At 33.0% G+C, this 14,512-nt stretch overlaps 1 protein-coding gene across 3 annotated transcripts in view; it reads right to left on the reverse strand.

Annotated features, from left to right (window-relative positions):
- LOC110380858 (irregular chiasm C-roughest protein) overlaps positions 1-13,911 on the reverse strand; it is an 81,675-nt gene extending 67,764 nt beyond the window's left edge. For all 3 annotated transcript variants that reach the window (XM_049851502.2, XM_049851500.2, XM_049851503.2), the window contains exon 1: positions 13,521-13,911. The gene's annotated coding sequence lies outside the window, so the exon portion shown is untranslated. The remainder of the gene's footprint in view (positions 1-13,520) is intronic.
- Positions 13,912-14,512: the final 601 nt, after the last annotated feature.

A 14,512-nucleotide genomic window follows, 5' to 3' on the forward strand; every position in this document is an offset into this window, starting at 1 on the left:
TCTTAGCCTTACAACGCAATTTGTTTTGAAAACTTGACATTTTTGCATGAGAAAAAAAGGTTGGAAAGAATGTTAAATACTAGTTAAAGGAATCTTTGCATTCTTGAAACATGTTTTACGATAGATAATTACGTATTTAACTATGTTTAAGTATGAAGAAAAATAGTAATTGTCATGTATTATACTAGTACTTTATGCACATGTCTAGAAAATATTTACGAAAGTATTTTCTTTGCTCAGTAAAATATATTTTCAACTTCAATTATGAAATAGAAAAAAATATAACATAGATATATGTCAATTATTTTGACGTAATCTAGAATTCTTTGACTTGACTTTATTTATATTCCAACAGAATCTATCATTATTGAATGTAAATTGACACACAATTACACAGAATTTTCAAAAAAAGAATCATTAAAAACAGTTTGCAATTCGACCAAATAAAACAAAGGAACCAATCAGCATTGAATATTGAAAAACAAAAGAACGTTCGAAATACAAAATACACAAGCAAATGTATCGAGATAGAGCCATCGGGTAAACTATTAGTACAGTTTAGATATATTGTCTTGTAAACAGTTGTGAACCTACCTACTAAAGTTCGTAAAAATGACACTCATACACGCATATATGCATAGACGAGCTTTTCTGTTCGGTGATGTCAGTACTGAGTGTCGTGCATCGAGCACATGCGTATATGAGTGACATTTTTACGAACGTTAGTACGTATCTTCACAACTGTTTAGACCAGAATAAATTCAAACTGTGAATGTATCGAGATAGAGCCATCTGGTAAACTATTAGATAGAATTGTTAGCGCGCCAATTTTTATTCAAATCCAGTGAATTATGTAAAACATATTGGTCGTGTGGGGCTACGTGGCCAGCATTTTACACTTTGTACAAGAATAGGAATAGCAAATAACATGTCGTGTGTGTTTTGGAAATGTACGGGAATAAGTTATGTCAAGCCGAGCAAGGAGCAAATATTTTATAGAGCCATAGTGAATTAAACAGATCGTTACGATTAACCAAAATGACTTACATCAGTCTTACCAAGGGGTGTCGTGTATAAGGGGTTAGAGAGGTCAGATGAGCAGTCGATCCATGATCCACTGGTCCTCAGCTGCACCCGCCCGACAATTATTTATGCCATCAACTGCATACCAAATAATTAAAATATTATTACCAGACGATTTGATGTGTAAATATGTTATGTTTTATTTTTCTTAAGATAGTATGTAAATTATTAAAGCTGTTATATAATTTTGTATTTAAGGATCACATCGACCATAAAAACAAAAGTAACACGTACAAGTTCGACGCAAACCGCTCCCATGAATCCCCAATGTTTTTCTTGAACCAGTACTTGGCGTATCTATGCAAATGGCATAACAAACCCTAGCACCCGTTGTTTTTACACAAACAATACAAAATAACTTCGCCGACTAACAAGGCTTTTTAGCCGAAAATATTGTACTTTTTCCCGCCTGTCACGTTTAAGCGAAATTGTGCTATCTTTGGTTAGAGATATGGTATGGATATGTTTTACTGTAGGTATTTTTTGCCGTGTATTTTGGCGAAATCAGTCAGGTTTTGGCGAAAACAAGATGTGTGTAAAAAGGAAAAAAATACTTTCAAAGGTACATGGGGTACCTAGATTTATTTTTTTTACTACCTGAAATTGCATTAGTTCAGAATATCTAACTAAGGCCCATAGAAAATAAAAATACATATAAATAAAAAGTATGTACTCAGTTAGACTGATATTCCCTCAATCAAAAGCGGGTTATATAGAGCAGATACTAAAACAAAAAAAAAAACAATCAGCCATCAAAATTAATACAGCTAAAAACTCTTTTTTTTTTCATTACAATCTACTGTCAGATGAATGAAAAAAAAAAACAAAAAAAAACGATAGTTCAATCAAAACTGTTTGCATGATAAAACTTATATGTTCACCAAATAACCGGCGAACGGAAATGAGAGCCAGATATTTTGAACATAGTGAACAAAAAATATAAGTATACATACGTACTTACGTACGTGTGAGTGTATGTGTGCTTTTTAACCGGTCGGTATAAGGTAGTAAAAGATTTGGTGGCAGAAGTTCCAATCGCATACGCCTTTGGATATACTCCTACGCTGTAATATAGTCTTTCCTCACGGTCAAAATATCAATCATCTAATAGGAGAAAGTTATTTTGTTTATTTTTTAAAAATAACACCACACATTTTTCCTACTATAACAACTGTAATGAATAGACAGTTCACTAGATAAAACAGTGTTTTCGCTTATTCATATTTTTAAACTTGTACAATAAATGCTAAAACAATACTATGTATTTGCCCCTCCAATCCTCCTAAATTGGTCCATAAGTGTCAAACAATAAGTACTTCTAGTCCTCCTAATGCAAACACATTCTTTATGTTTTCATTAGGTCAATCCAAACCAAGAATGCAAAATTAGCCCAGAGAGAACCAACCTGTACTCCGCTAAAAAGTTGAACTTCTGTCTCTACTCTGTATAATGAGGTGGAAATGACGCAAAAGGCTGGCTCCAAAATAAAATACAGTTATGAAAGTATACGCCTGTTTGCTCCGTGAGTAAATAAGGGTAAATAAATTGGTTTAAATCATGCAGCGTTATAATTAATTTTCGGTTTTACATTAATCATTTTTGAAAATTGATACGAAACCTGCCTCTTAGCGTTTACTCTGTAAAGGCCATCATCATGTAATAACCATCTACCACCATAATCCAATACAGTTGCAAAACATTAAGTTTTAAGTTTCATCATCAGCCTTTTTTTGTCCCACTTCATAACACAGGCCTCTTCTCATACAAAGAAGGAATGAGAACTGAATAGTGCTAATCACAACGCATGCTCAAAGCAGATAAGCCATTTAAGACTTCAAAGTCCAGGTTTCCTCCAGATGTTTTTCTTCAGCTTTACTCAGTCATCAATAAAAAATAAATAAAAATAAAATTTGCAAGACACTTAAAGAATTAACCAAAAATCAGGTCTTAAACTTGATTCGTAGAACAAAATTTACACAAAATAACAATTATATAATTTTTAATTAGATTTTGCACAAAAATGACCGTTACAATTTAAAATCTACATCATCTACAGAAACAAAACAAATAATTACTCTCTCTACATATCCAAACACGATGTTTGAAAAGCCTGTCTTTCAAGACCCATAATAGGTAAGATCCGAAGAAAACAATCAAGTAAGACCCGTTTGTGATGAAACTAGTTATAGGAGAATTATCGTCTACTTCACTTATATGGTAACTAGTAATATAACTATTAAAGAGTAATAAGAAACTAGATTGTATGGTTGTAAGGTAGAAGCATGTGGAATATGCTTGGGTGATATTTTCTCTCACATTGTGAGAAGCTTGAAATATCTTAAACATCAGCTACGATACTTGTGACAATCCTTGTCGTCAGGGTTAGGAATTTTTAGAATGGCGGGAAAAGGCCCAGGCTTTTTATACCAGGTATTTTAACTCTTATAGTATCCCGCAGACTAAACAGTCGGCAGACATTAGGCCCGATGGTAAGTTTTTTATTAAAGAAAATCTTGATTTATTAAAGAAAGTTTTCAGTCGTTTTGATACCGGATAAATGAAACCTGATCTTTGAAATGTGCGTACTACCATTCATCTTCATACTTAATATGACTACAAACTATAGGTCGTCTATAAAGCAGTGTGCGTATGTGTACCTATGGCTTTTGGTCACAAATGCAAATCTTTGAGAATACAAAGAAAAACCCGTTTTGACCAACATAGTAACCAAACAGGAGATTAAACATAGCAACCGTCGTTAAGGCATCTAGTCAAACAGGTATGCTATTATTGATAAATACTAGATTCCAGATAGGAATCTATAGGTAATCTAAAAGAATGACTAGAAAGAAAAGACTTATTTTTTTATCAAGCAGGTGTTATACTAGGTTTAAAATAAAATTTACGTTTAAAGGTCCCATGTATCCGTCTGTCACCAGATTGTGTCTTATGAACCGAAATAGTTAGACCGTCGAAAGTTTTCAGCTATAAAAACGGCATGAAAAACTAGAATAAAATGAACATTTAAGGGGACTTCCATAATAATAACCAAATTTTTTGATTCTTTTATAGGTACGGAACCCTGTATGCCAAGCGCGAGTCAGTGAGACATCTACAGGTAAGATCAAAATCGACGACATAACAAAACATTCACACATCTCTATTACACAAGAAAAGATACACCACGGGACAATTAAATCGACTTAATTGTTAACTTAACAATGTCTATGAAATCGATAAACATTCCATGCTTCCCACGGGCGTGTAATTCTCGATTATCTCGAGTATCGATTAACAGTTGTCTCGGTCTCGCGACTCGATTTTATAGATTTTACGAGACGCTCTATTTGCTCGTAGATAAAGGTTTTATGGTTTTAAATTATTAGAGGTAAATGAGCGTATGATCGTTCGATTTTAAAAAATGGTTCGAGAATTAAAGAAAGCATGTCATGCTTGCTGTTGACTGTTATCTTGTGGGTGTTATGTCCTAGGATACATATAGAAGAGACCCTTTTGAAATTAATTGAAGAATTGTAGCTATCTTAGTACATGGTTTTTAAGGAATAGCCAGTTCGTACAGCGCTTTAACGGTAGCGCTCTTCTGCACGGAGCAAATGACAACTATCGATACAAATGATTGTACTTGAAATCTCGCAACAAGTTTTATGCGAAAATTAGTCGCGCTTAAAAAACTTACTCCAATCTCCAATTTGATCTAAGCCAGTGTGCAAGAGTATCCTGGTAGGCTAGACTTTTCTGAGGATTTTCCTTGAAAACCACATCATGCATATTTTTAATGATATAGCAGTAGTAAATAGGGTATTATTTTATGTCATTCTGAAGGGTACACAGTATAACATGTCTGTCTCAAGAACTTGTACGCTTGTACAATAATATGTGCGAACAATTTTGGTAGTCTCGCCATAATAATATCAATACCACACATTTTCCTCACAATCCACAAAGCAATCTGCATTTGTACGCCATCTAAGTGAATAATACAGACATCAGACATTTCAAAGACTTCTTTCCAGTAAATATATCTAATAATAAACTGAGTGCTGTCGGTTTAAGAAAACGTCGAGCAACGTAACTTGAGCTTAGTGGGTCAAGCACTAACTTAAAAGACAACCAACTGAAATGATGGCACTTGAAAAAAATATAAGTTTTTGTGAATATTTGAATGAAGTTTGCTATTTGTCAAATAGAATGAAGTGTTTGTAGTGTTTTGTGACTTGTACATGAATGTTTACACGGTATTTAAATGAAAACAGAGTTTTTAAGTTTGCCTTTTTGTCAATAATCGCCTTAAAGAGCAGAACTGATAAGTGGAACTTTTGTTAAGATACAGTAGATGTTATGTTAGCTTCATCATCAGACTTTTTTACTACCTATCTCACAATATGGCATAGACCTCTTTTCATTTAGAGAAAGAATTACCAATATTCACCACGCTTGTTCAATGCAGTTTGGTGATTCCATACTTTAGTCTAGGTTTCCTCAAGAAGTTTTCCTTCATTTTTACACAGTTATTGGCGTTCAAGATATACATAGATTTTCCCTTACAAGTAAATTATCCTTTTTGTCACCAAAAACTGAAACTAGAGCCACTATTTCAGCAATATCTCACTACTTAAATCGTTTGCCTAATTTACTCGCATAGTAAATTACCCACATACCTAAGGGACAATTTGTTAGCTGGTTTCGGTAAACGTAATGGCAGAAACATTTTAATAAGCTCTAATTGTCTATTCCTGTGTGACACATCAAATTAATTAGTTGAAATGTCACTTTGTTCTGTGCGATCGTCATTTGTCTTGTTTTTACATGCCGCTGTGGATTATTTTAGGAAGACAAATGATGGTTATGAATGAAATTAGTACATTTTTTGAATATTTTGAACTGTCGAATAATATTATTTAAACTTGAACCATTGAAGTAAATTACCTAATGGCCTAGTAGTCGAAAATATACGTTTAAATTGAGTGATAAGAATTTCCTTAAAATGTCAGTTTGCCTGTAATTTATTAACCAGCATCGACTATCGTTTTCACCAGTATCTCGTGGGAACTATTCCACCACCTGGATTAAAAGTAGTCTTTAGTATTTTCCGTTATACAGGCTATCTATATGTCTATATCTAACACTGAAGTCATTTTTCAAATCGGTTATGCAATTCCTGAAATGAAACCCGTTTTGTATTATACACGTTATTGCATCACGGTAGTACAATGACACTTAGATACTAACAAAAGCACTTGAGACATACCTCACATCATTCTAATTAACTACCACACAATCGTGACAAAACAATAGAAATAATACCGTTCCACGTTCACATATGAAGACATAATTAAATATAAAAGACAGGGGTCACTAACATATCAAACGTGACGATAAAATTTGTATCTTTAAACCATTCAAACAAATACAAAAACCGGATCGGGGAGCGATTGTCACTTGTCAACTTATGACCGACCAGTGTAGCTTGGCCTCTCAAATTGGCGCTACTGTCAAAAGGAACGTCAAAAATTGAGTGTGTATTTTTTAGTTCTTCATTTGGCCACGGGTCAGGTTATATTGGGTTTCTGCCTGAAGGAAAACAAGCACCAATTAACGGACTTTCTCTTTAGTCTCGACTTGTGTCATTTCCTGTCAATAGTGACGTTTTGAGTTAATAGATGGCGTTGTACGTGCTGTTATTATTATTATTAAATTGCTTTTATCGGTAGATTTTATCTGGTTTTATTGGTATTTTTGGGTCATGGTCCACAAAGATACGCTAGATTTTTGCACAGACTAAAATCATTTGCAAAACTGTTTATGAAAAAAACTTTTATTGATGAAAAAGCGTTTTTTGCGTGAATATAGGTTTAATGTTTCAGATATAAAACCAGCGGAGGTAATACAATTTGTTTATATTTTAGAGGCATTCAAATTGACCCATATTTCCATATTTTTATTCCACTCTAAATTTCGATCACCTAAACGAAGTGTAGCGAAACATTTTTGCCTAAAACTCGTATTTCGTGGCACCCAAAAATATTTTCAAAAATCTAATATCGATACTGAAAACTGCAAGCCTGTTAATAAAAATATCACGAAACCACGCCATGGAGACAATTCAATTAGTGGTCGAATGTCGAATGAAGCCATGTTTTTTTTTTTTTCAAAATTTTCATCTAACCCGGTCTCTGAGTAAATGGGAGTCTATATTGCAGAGCTGAGTTTATTTCGTTCAGGAAAAACTTTTAGTCAGGCTTGCACAGTTTTGGGTTATTTTATATGTCAAAATGTAGGTAAAGCACTTTTTTCCTCTCCTAATAAAACCCTACACATTGAAAGGTAGCTTTAAGAGTTTCTAACTTCATTCAATTTTCAAGAGGGCATTCGCTTTTTTTGGTATTTAATTAGGTATTTACGCATTAAGGTGTACCAACAGAAAAATATTTCACAGTTACATTAAAACAACAGAAAATAAAAAAATGGTATTAGAAATTGACTAACTTTCTAGCAAATCTTCAAAATGCTGAATTTAAACTGTATCAAACACAAAACCAACGCGATGTATTATAAGACCCTCCATCCTTTGCGTGACATTTAACCAAAAATGTTGATTGAACGGAAAAGCTTGACTCAAGCGTTAATTGGCCGTCTGCATTTTAATTGTCACATTCATTAACAAAGGGTTAAACAAGTGAATGATTTGATGTATTCCTGGTATAATATAAATATGTTTGTTCGTGTCATGTTGCAAAATTATGATGAAGAGATCAAAGGGTAAACGTCTTGAATTTGACACTTTCAGAGAATCTGTCTTGTTGATGCTTATGATTTATTATGGCTTGTGCATGTAGATTTGGAGTTCATGTACCTTTTTGTATATAAAAAACTTTGTTAACCAGCTTTTTCCGCTTGCTACAGTTGCCTTTTGTCAATCCCTAATTTAAATTGGGCGGTTTTAGTACTTTTTCCGTTATGACGTGTGTGTCTGTCTATAGCATAATAATAACACACTTGAAAACGTTTTTAACTGGGTTTTATCACTAACTAGCTGTTTCCCCCGTGTCCTAGGAGAACTTCATCCCGTACTCGGACAGAATAGCCCTATCTTACTCGGGGATAGTGTAGCTTTCTAACGGTGAAAGATTTTTTTGAATCGTTTCAATCGTTTTGGAGCCTTTAGGGTACAAACAAACAAATGTTTCTCTATATCATAATAAGTACTAGTATAAAAAAGATTTAAGATAAACAAACTCCCTAACGACTTTATTTCATTAGTTCTTAAGGACGAAGGCCGTGATACCTACCTTTACAGTTCCTTCATTACTACTGAACTACTCTTCCCATGAAAGTCTACCCTGATGTCCTTCAGTCACGCGTTTCTCAGTCTGATCCTGTAATGTTCTGAGGTCAGACGTGTGCTCGTAAACATGGGTGCTCAGGTGTAGTCTTGTTTTACCGGTATTACGCAGTTCTTGTTGTTCCTGATATGGTACCAAGGGTAATGACAATATTCAAGAGTGGTGTGTCTTTGGACTTTTCGACAGCGAATATTTACTTCCTAATTCACTGGCCTATAATTTATCTATATCTTTACTAATATTATAAAGAGGAAAACTTTGTTTGTTTGTTTGTTAGGTTGTAATGGATAAACTCACAAACTACTAGACCGAATTTAAAAATTCTTTCACCATTAGAAAGCTATATTATCTGCGAGTAACATAGGCTATATTTTATCCCGGTGCGGGCAGTAGCTCCCACGGGACGCGGGTGAAACCGCGGGAAAACGGCTAGTGATGTATAAAGTGGAATTCTTGGGATTTGCAAAAAGGGACATGAGAAGGCAAGAGACAAATATGTCTTTAATAGAAAACTACGAAATAAAATGGCACGTTAAGGGACAATAAAGTATTTCCATATGAAAAGTTCTCTCTCCATTACAAACACCTGGTAGGCAAAACTCACTATTCTCCTTTTAAAGAAACGTGTCATGCATACAAACAGTATAATGTTGTAAAATACTTTTAAAAGCTAAAAAGTACAAGTAGGTAAGCTACTCAATAAAACCAAACTACTGACAACTATTTAAAGACTATTATCCAATATAAATAAAATTACAAATAAAACTATCCAACAATAAGTTTATTACACGTAAACTATTTCTATTTATACCTCAACAACAAGAAAAAGATGTTTATATACATTTTTATCGTAAATAAGACATCCTTGGTACAAGCAAAGTTCAAAATCGACCGTTATCAAGATAATAAGGTAGGTTCTTAATAACTTTTGTACCTGAGGATGGAGTAAGGTAATCTGGACTTTGTATCAAAAGGAATAAGGTAGAGATTACAATGTGTGACATATAAACGATTTCAATAAACTACACCTACGCACGAACATAGTTGTATTTAGAAGTAGTTGTAGGGATAATAGAATAGCGATAGACAATTGTTACTTGGTCTCTCTTAGGTAGACGGGTCACGTAGTTTTGGCACTAATTTTGGTGGTTTTGAGAGGTCTAGATAAAATGGTGGCTCACGGGTATTGTTGATCAGTATTGAGACATGATATATCTGCTTTTTTGGAATATTGTATTTATTAAACAAGCTGTCTAAGGTTTCACCTGTTTCAAAATAAACTTTTATAAAGATAAAGGTTGGTTTGTTTGATTCCTCTAATTTAAGGAACTACTGTACTAATTAGAAACAATATTTCAGTGTTTGATAACCCATAATCGAGATAGGGTTTAGGCCTTTTTTATCTGGGCGTGTAAGGCGGTTTCTATGGGGTCTCCGGGGGTAACCGGTGGCAGAAGTAAGTTTTATTATAAAATTGGTATTTTTTACAGGATTGTGTAGTACTTAGTAGATATTGTTGCTCAAAAACATTAAATAGTTGTCGGATATTTATTATGATAATGTCGTGTAGGTGGCTAATTAATCATGTACTTATCTCATAAAATACATTATTCTGTGTAACATTTACTTGAAGATATATTAAGTTAACCTTTGTGACTACAGAACCGACAAATAAGTTTTCTTATTACAAATGTGAACACCCACGTAATTTAAACATAGGTTTTTCACAAATAACCTTTACCTACCTACCTATTTTGTAGACTATTATATGTAATTTAATTTGGATGATAAATCATTTGAAAGAGATTAGGTACAATGTTTACTGTGAAAAATTCAAAAGTTTTGTCACGGCTAGAAAGAGTGTTACTTGTGAGATGACGGCAGATAGAAGAGTATGGAAGAAGAAAACATGCTGCGCCGACCACAAATAAAATTGGGATAAGGGCAGAAGGATGATGAAAAGCTATAAAATACAACTGTAAGTCGCATTTCTATTTTGAGCATAAATTAAAGGAGATGAGTATTAAGATATTGCTTATCTTAACAAGTTGTTAAAGTTAAACTGTAACAAATGAAAGCTAAATGGGATGAGGCCTTCTGATGGATGTCGCGGATGACGGAGGGATAAACAAGATGTAAACACATACATTCATGATATAGGTACATTTAGGTATAAAGAAGTATTCTCAGATCAAACAATTAGATACATTCTTGGTGCTTTTATGAATTGGAACTGATGTGATTTTTAAATTGTTTTATTTAAGTGCGGATGTGAGAGGTAGTGTTCAATATTCAATAGTCTTAATAGGTACTATTTATAACATCAGTTGGATCGTTAGATCAAACCCACCTAAGTATGTTTCTTCTAGAACCCTTTATTTACCAGGGCCGCTTTAACTCTTTCAAAAGTCCAACTTATGTGTTGTACAAAAATATTTAAGGTACATAAAAGTTGTGTCGTACATTTATTATGTACGACACAACTTTTAAAAGTGCCACAGATTGCCTCTTTGCCCTGTCTAACAGAATTTTAAGTCTAGACTGAAACATTTTCTGCAGTCAGTTTCCCGACACGAGCAGAATAATAAGCAATTTCACATACTGAAAGACTTTGTAGCTTGTATGTTATTTAGCTCGGTTTTAGAGCAAAAATATTTAGGTTCGATATCTGAAATTTTAACCTAGCTACAATGGTGAAAATGTATGAACAAAACACCATTGTTCAGGCGAGAGACATGAAATTGCTGAATATTTGACGAGAGCAATGCATTCTTCATTCTTCTCTTTCTAAAATAATCTCACAAATAACATTTTACTAGCCATATTGTCTTTCACATCCATCATGTCTTTGGCCGTCCTTTTCTTCTATATCCCTCTATATTCACGCTCAAATCCTTTCCCACATCGTGATAGTCATTTCTTCTTTCAATCAATGAAGAATCAATTTGGTTTTCTGTTCTTATATATATTTTTAAGTATATTGAAGACCCTAGCAACTAATCTCAGCTCAGCCAAGTCATTTGAGGAGAATTGAACATCAAAACAATATAGCAAAGAAATGTAAGTCTGTAAAAAGTCCTGTATGTAATTATTACTTCGTTCCGAGTAGACATGATTATTGCTTGTGCCTTCTCTCTTTGAAAAAAGGCATTTGCGATATGACGTGTCGTCTTTTGTTTGTTTTTCTTTTGTTTTGATTGGTTTTACAAACTGTGGTATTGAATTAAGTTGATGTGAGTTTGAAGTTGGCTATTTGACTCTTTTCGTATATTTTGTAGAGAGGTATGTTCGCACAGATCTTGTTGAAAAGCTGTGGGTGTCCAAAGTTAGCTACTATTCAATGTAGCCTAATGCGCATGCGTGAGGCGTTAAATGGCTAACTTCAGAAATGCTAATTTATTTGACTCGAACTGTACCATGATGTTCAGGAGTTATTAGAACTAAATCATTAACTATGTAATCCCAGAGTTATTTTTTAGAATATATCTAGATAATTCAATATACATAAGTTTAAGTTATACAGCTCATTAAACAATCTCTAAAAGCTAGGCACGTAGGTATTATTGTCAAGGTCTGCATTCTCTGAAAAATAAAAACAGGTGACTCCCCGTGTTAAAATTAGTATATACTAAAGTGTTTTCAGTAATCCCCCACGCGCCTATCTGACTTGGTAAACGTCACTTGAACCTAAATTTACTATTAGTCATAGTCAAAATAATATACAATGTGTCCTGTAAAATGACATATTTTTAGCGAAGATAAATTATTATTAGACTTAATATTTTTGTTACGTCTAAAAGTGTTAGCAAACTTGGCAATCATGTTTTCTGAAAACACAATACCTATTACCTATATTGTTTTTGAAAAATTACTCTTGCTACTTATTCTCTTATTACTCTTTATGACTAGAAACGATAAAATTAAATTGGATATGTAATACTTAACTAATCAACAATAAACATCATTATTAATCCAATGCCCTTATATCCTTATTTCCTATGGAGTTAAAGCAGCATACCTATCTTCTTCTATACTTCTCTGTCTTATATCATCTTACAAGTAACATTCTTTCCAGCCAGTATCTTTTACACAATCCACCCATAGTTTCTTTGGTATTTTTCTTACACTATATCTATCCATATTCATGCTCAATACCTTCTTAACAATATAATTCTCATTGATTCTGTCAATTAAAAGGTACCTGTACACAAACGTTTAATACTTATAATGTGTACCTATCTATGTCTATTCTAAAGCTATATACACACGTATAAAATGCATAACCCACAAATAACAGGTAGCCAAAAATTCTAAAATTAAAAGTTCCCTCAAAACAGCCTCACAAAGCAACATCTCCACAAAAATAAGACAAAATCAAACGAAAACACAACAAAAAATCCACCGCCATTGAACACCTGCCCTAATTACGATCCCTAACGAGTAAGTATCAAACCTGTTTATTAAAAAAAATATACAAAGTTATCTCTGCCGTCCTTCAAATGATTTGTAACTGTTAGTGTGAAGTGTTAAGGTCGAAAGTTGATCGTGTTTTTTGTTTTTGATATGTGATGTTGTGTTGTATTAAGACTCATCTCGATTCTCGAGATGTCTTATGTTTTTTGGACACCGACTACTTTATAATGTCTTTTTTATTGAAACCTTCGTGCGGTTTGTTTTAGGCGGAGGGCAGATACGCTGTAATCCAATTTTGGAGTCCATTGATAAAGATTTTGATTGTCTTCCCTGAGATTTCGGAATGAAGTGTTTTTTAGATTAGATTACTTAGGTACGGGCCTTTTAATGGAAAGAAAAGAAGTTCAGAATTGTCTTTTCTGGGTGTACGTTTAATTTTAAATTATCTAAGTTTTACGTGTTATGTTATTTTATTATTATGGTAAAAGACGTTAAATAGATATTAAACACTAAAAATATTTAAATAAACAAAATCTATTCTGACGCGCAAAACAATATTAAAATTAATACATATCATACTTAATCATGAATGTTTCAAAACACATTGATTTACTTTTTTAATCGTTGCGACATTAATTTATAATTATAACTTCATCTTACCTGTCATCCATCAAAATATTCTGGAGATATTTTATTAAAATCCAAAACAAAAGTCACACACAAGTCACCCACTGTCAACAAAGTTTCCAAAACAACACACAAATTACAAAAAAAAAAACAATTCCAAAAACAAAAAAAAACTGTCTATTTAAAAACACACGGAACTGTCAAAAAGTATTTAATTAAAAACAAATTTTACATTGTCCGCCGAATTCTCATTTTAATTTAAACTTTTCCCGCTAAAAGTCTGCACGTCAACAAGTTATTTTTTTTTATTGGGAGGAGAGCAAAAAGGTTGTATTGAAAACGGCGCGAAACTCTTTGGGCGCGGGACGTCAAAACGTCAGACGTCCGTATAGGCGCCTAGTTGACACAGAACTGGGGGTCCATACATACAATGCTTGCAGTCCAGTGGCTGTACCTTTTGATTATTATAAATATGTTTACTATAATTGGTTTATCTTTGAGCTGTTTTAGTCCGGCATTGTTTTAATTTAACATATGTTTCTGTGATTGATATGGTTGGAATTTAAGTAGAGATAATAATTTAATTGAAATTGAAATATCATTTTGGACAGTGTTTTAGAAATTGAAAACTAAAATAAAAATACGTTACCAATTAATATTATTATTTTATGTTGTAAATATTTCAGCGTAGAGAATATTAGGTATCTACTATTAGTTTCATTGGAACTAGTTTTTACTTAATTACGATTCTTATTAATTAAAAAAGATTATTCTTAATTAGTTATTAAAATATTAGTTAGGTAATAAAAAATATTGTCTGTAATATTTTAGTTTATTAATAGTTAATGAAGTAACAAGAATGCAATATGAAAAATAATGCCTGATAAATTCCCAAAAATGAGTAGGTATAGATTGGCAACCCGTCAATGCCTAGTGCGATGTTATCGACTTTTAACCCTCTGAATGGTTGCCAAACATGTTCCTAAAGTAGTGCTTTGACACAAATTGTACTGCTTTTACACACA

Source organism: Helicoverpa armigera, chromosome 28, assembly GCF_030705265.1.
Source record: "Helicoverpa armigera isolate CAAS_96S chromosome 28, ASM3070526v1, whole genome shotgun sequence".
Classification (NCBI taxonomy): domain Eukaryota; kingdom Metazoa; phylum Arthropoda; class Insecta; order Lepidoptera; family Noctuidae; genus Helicoverpa; species Helicoverpa armigera.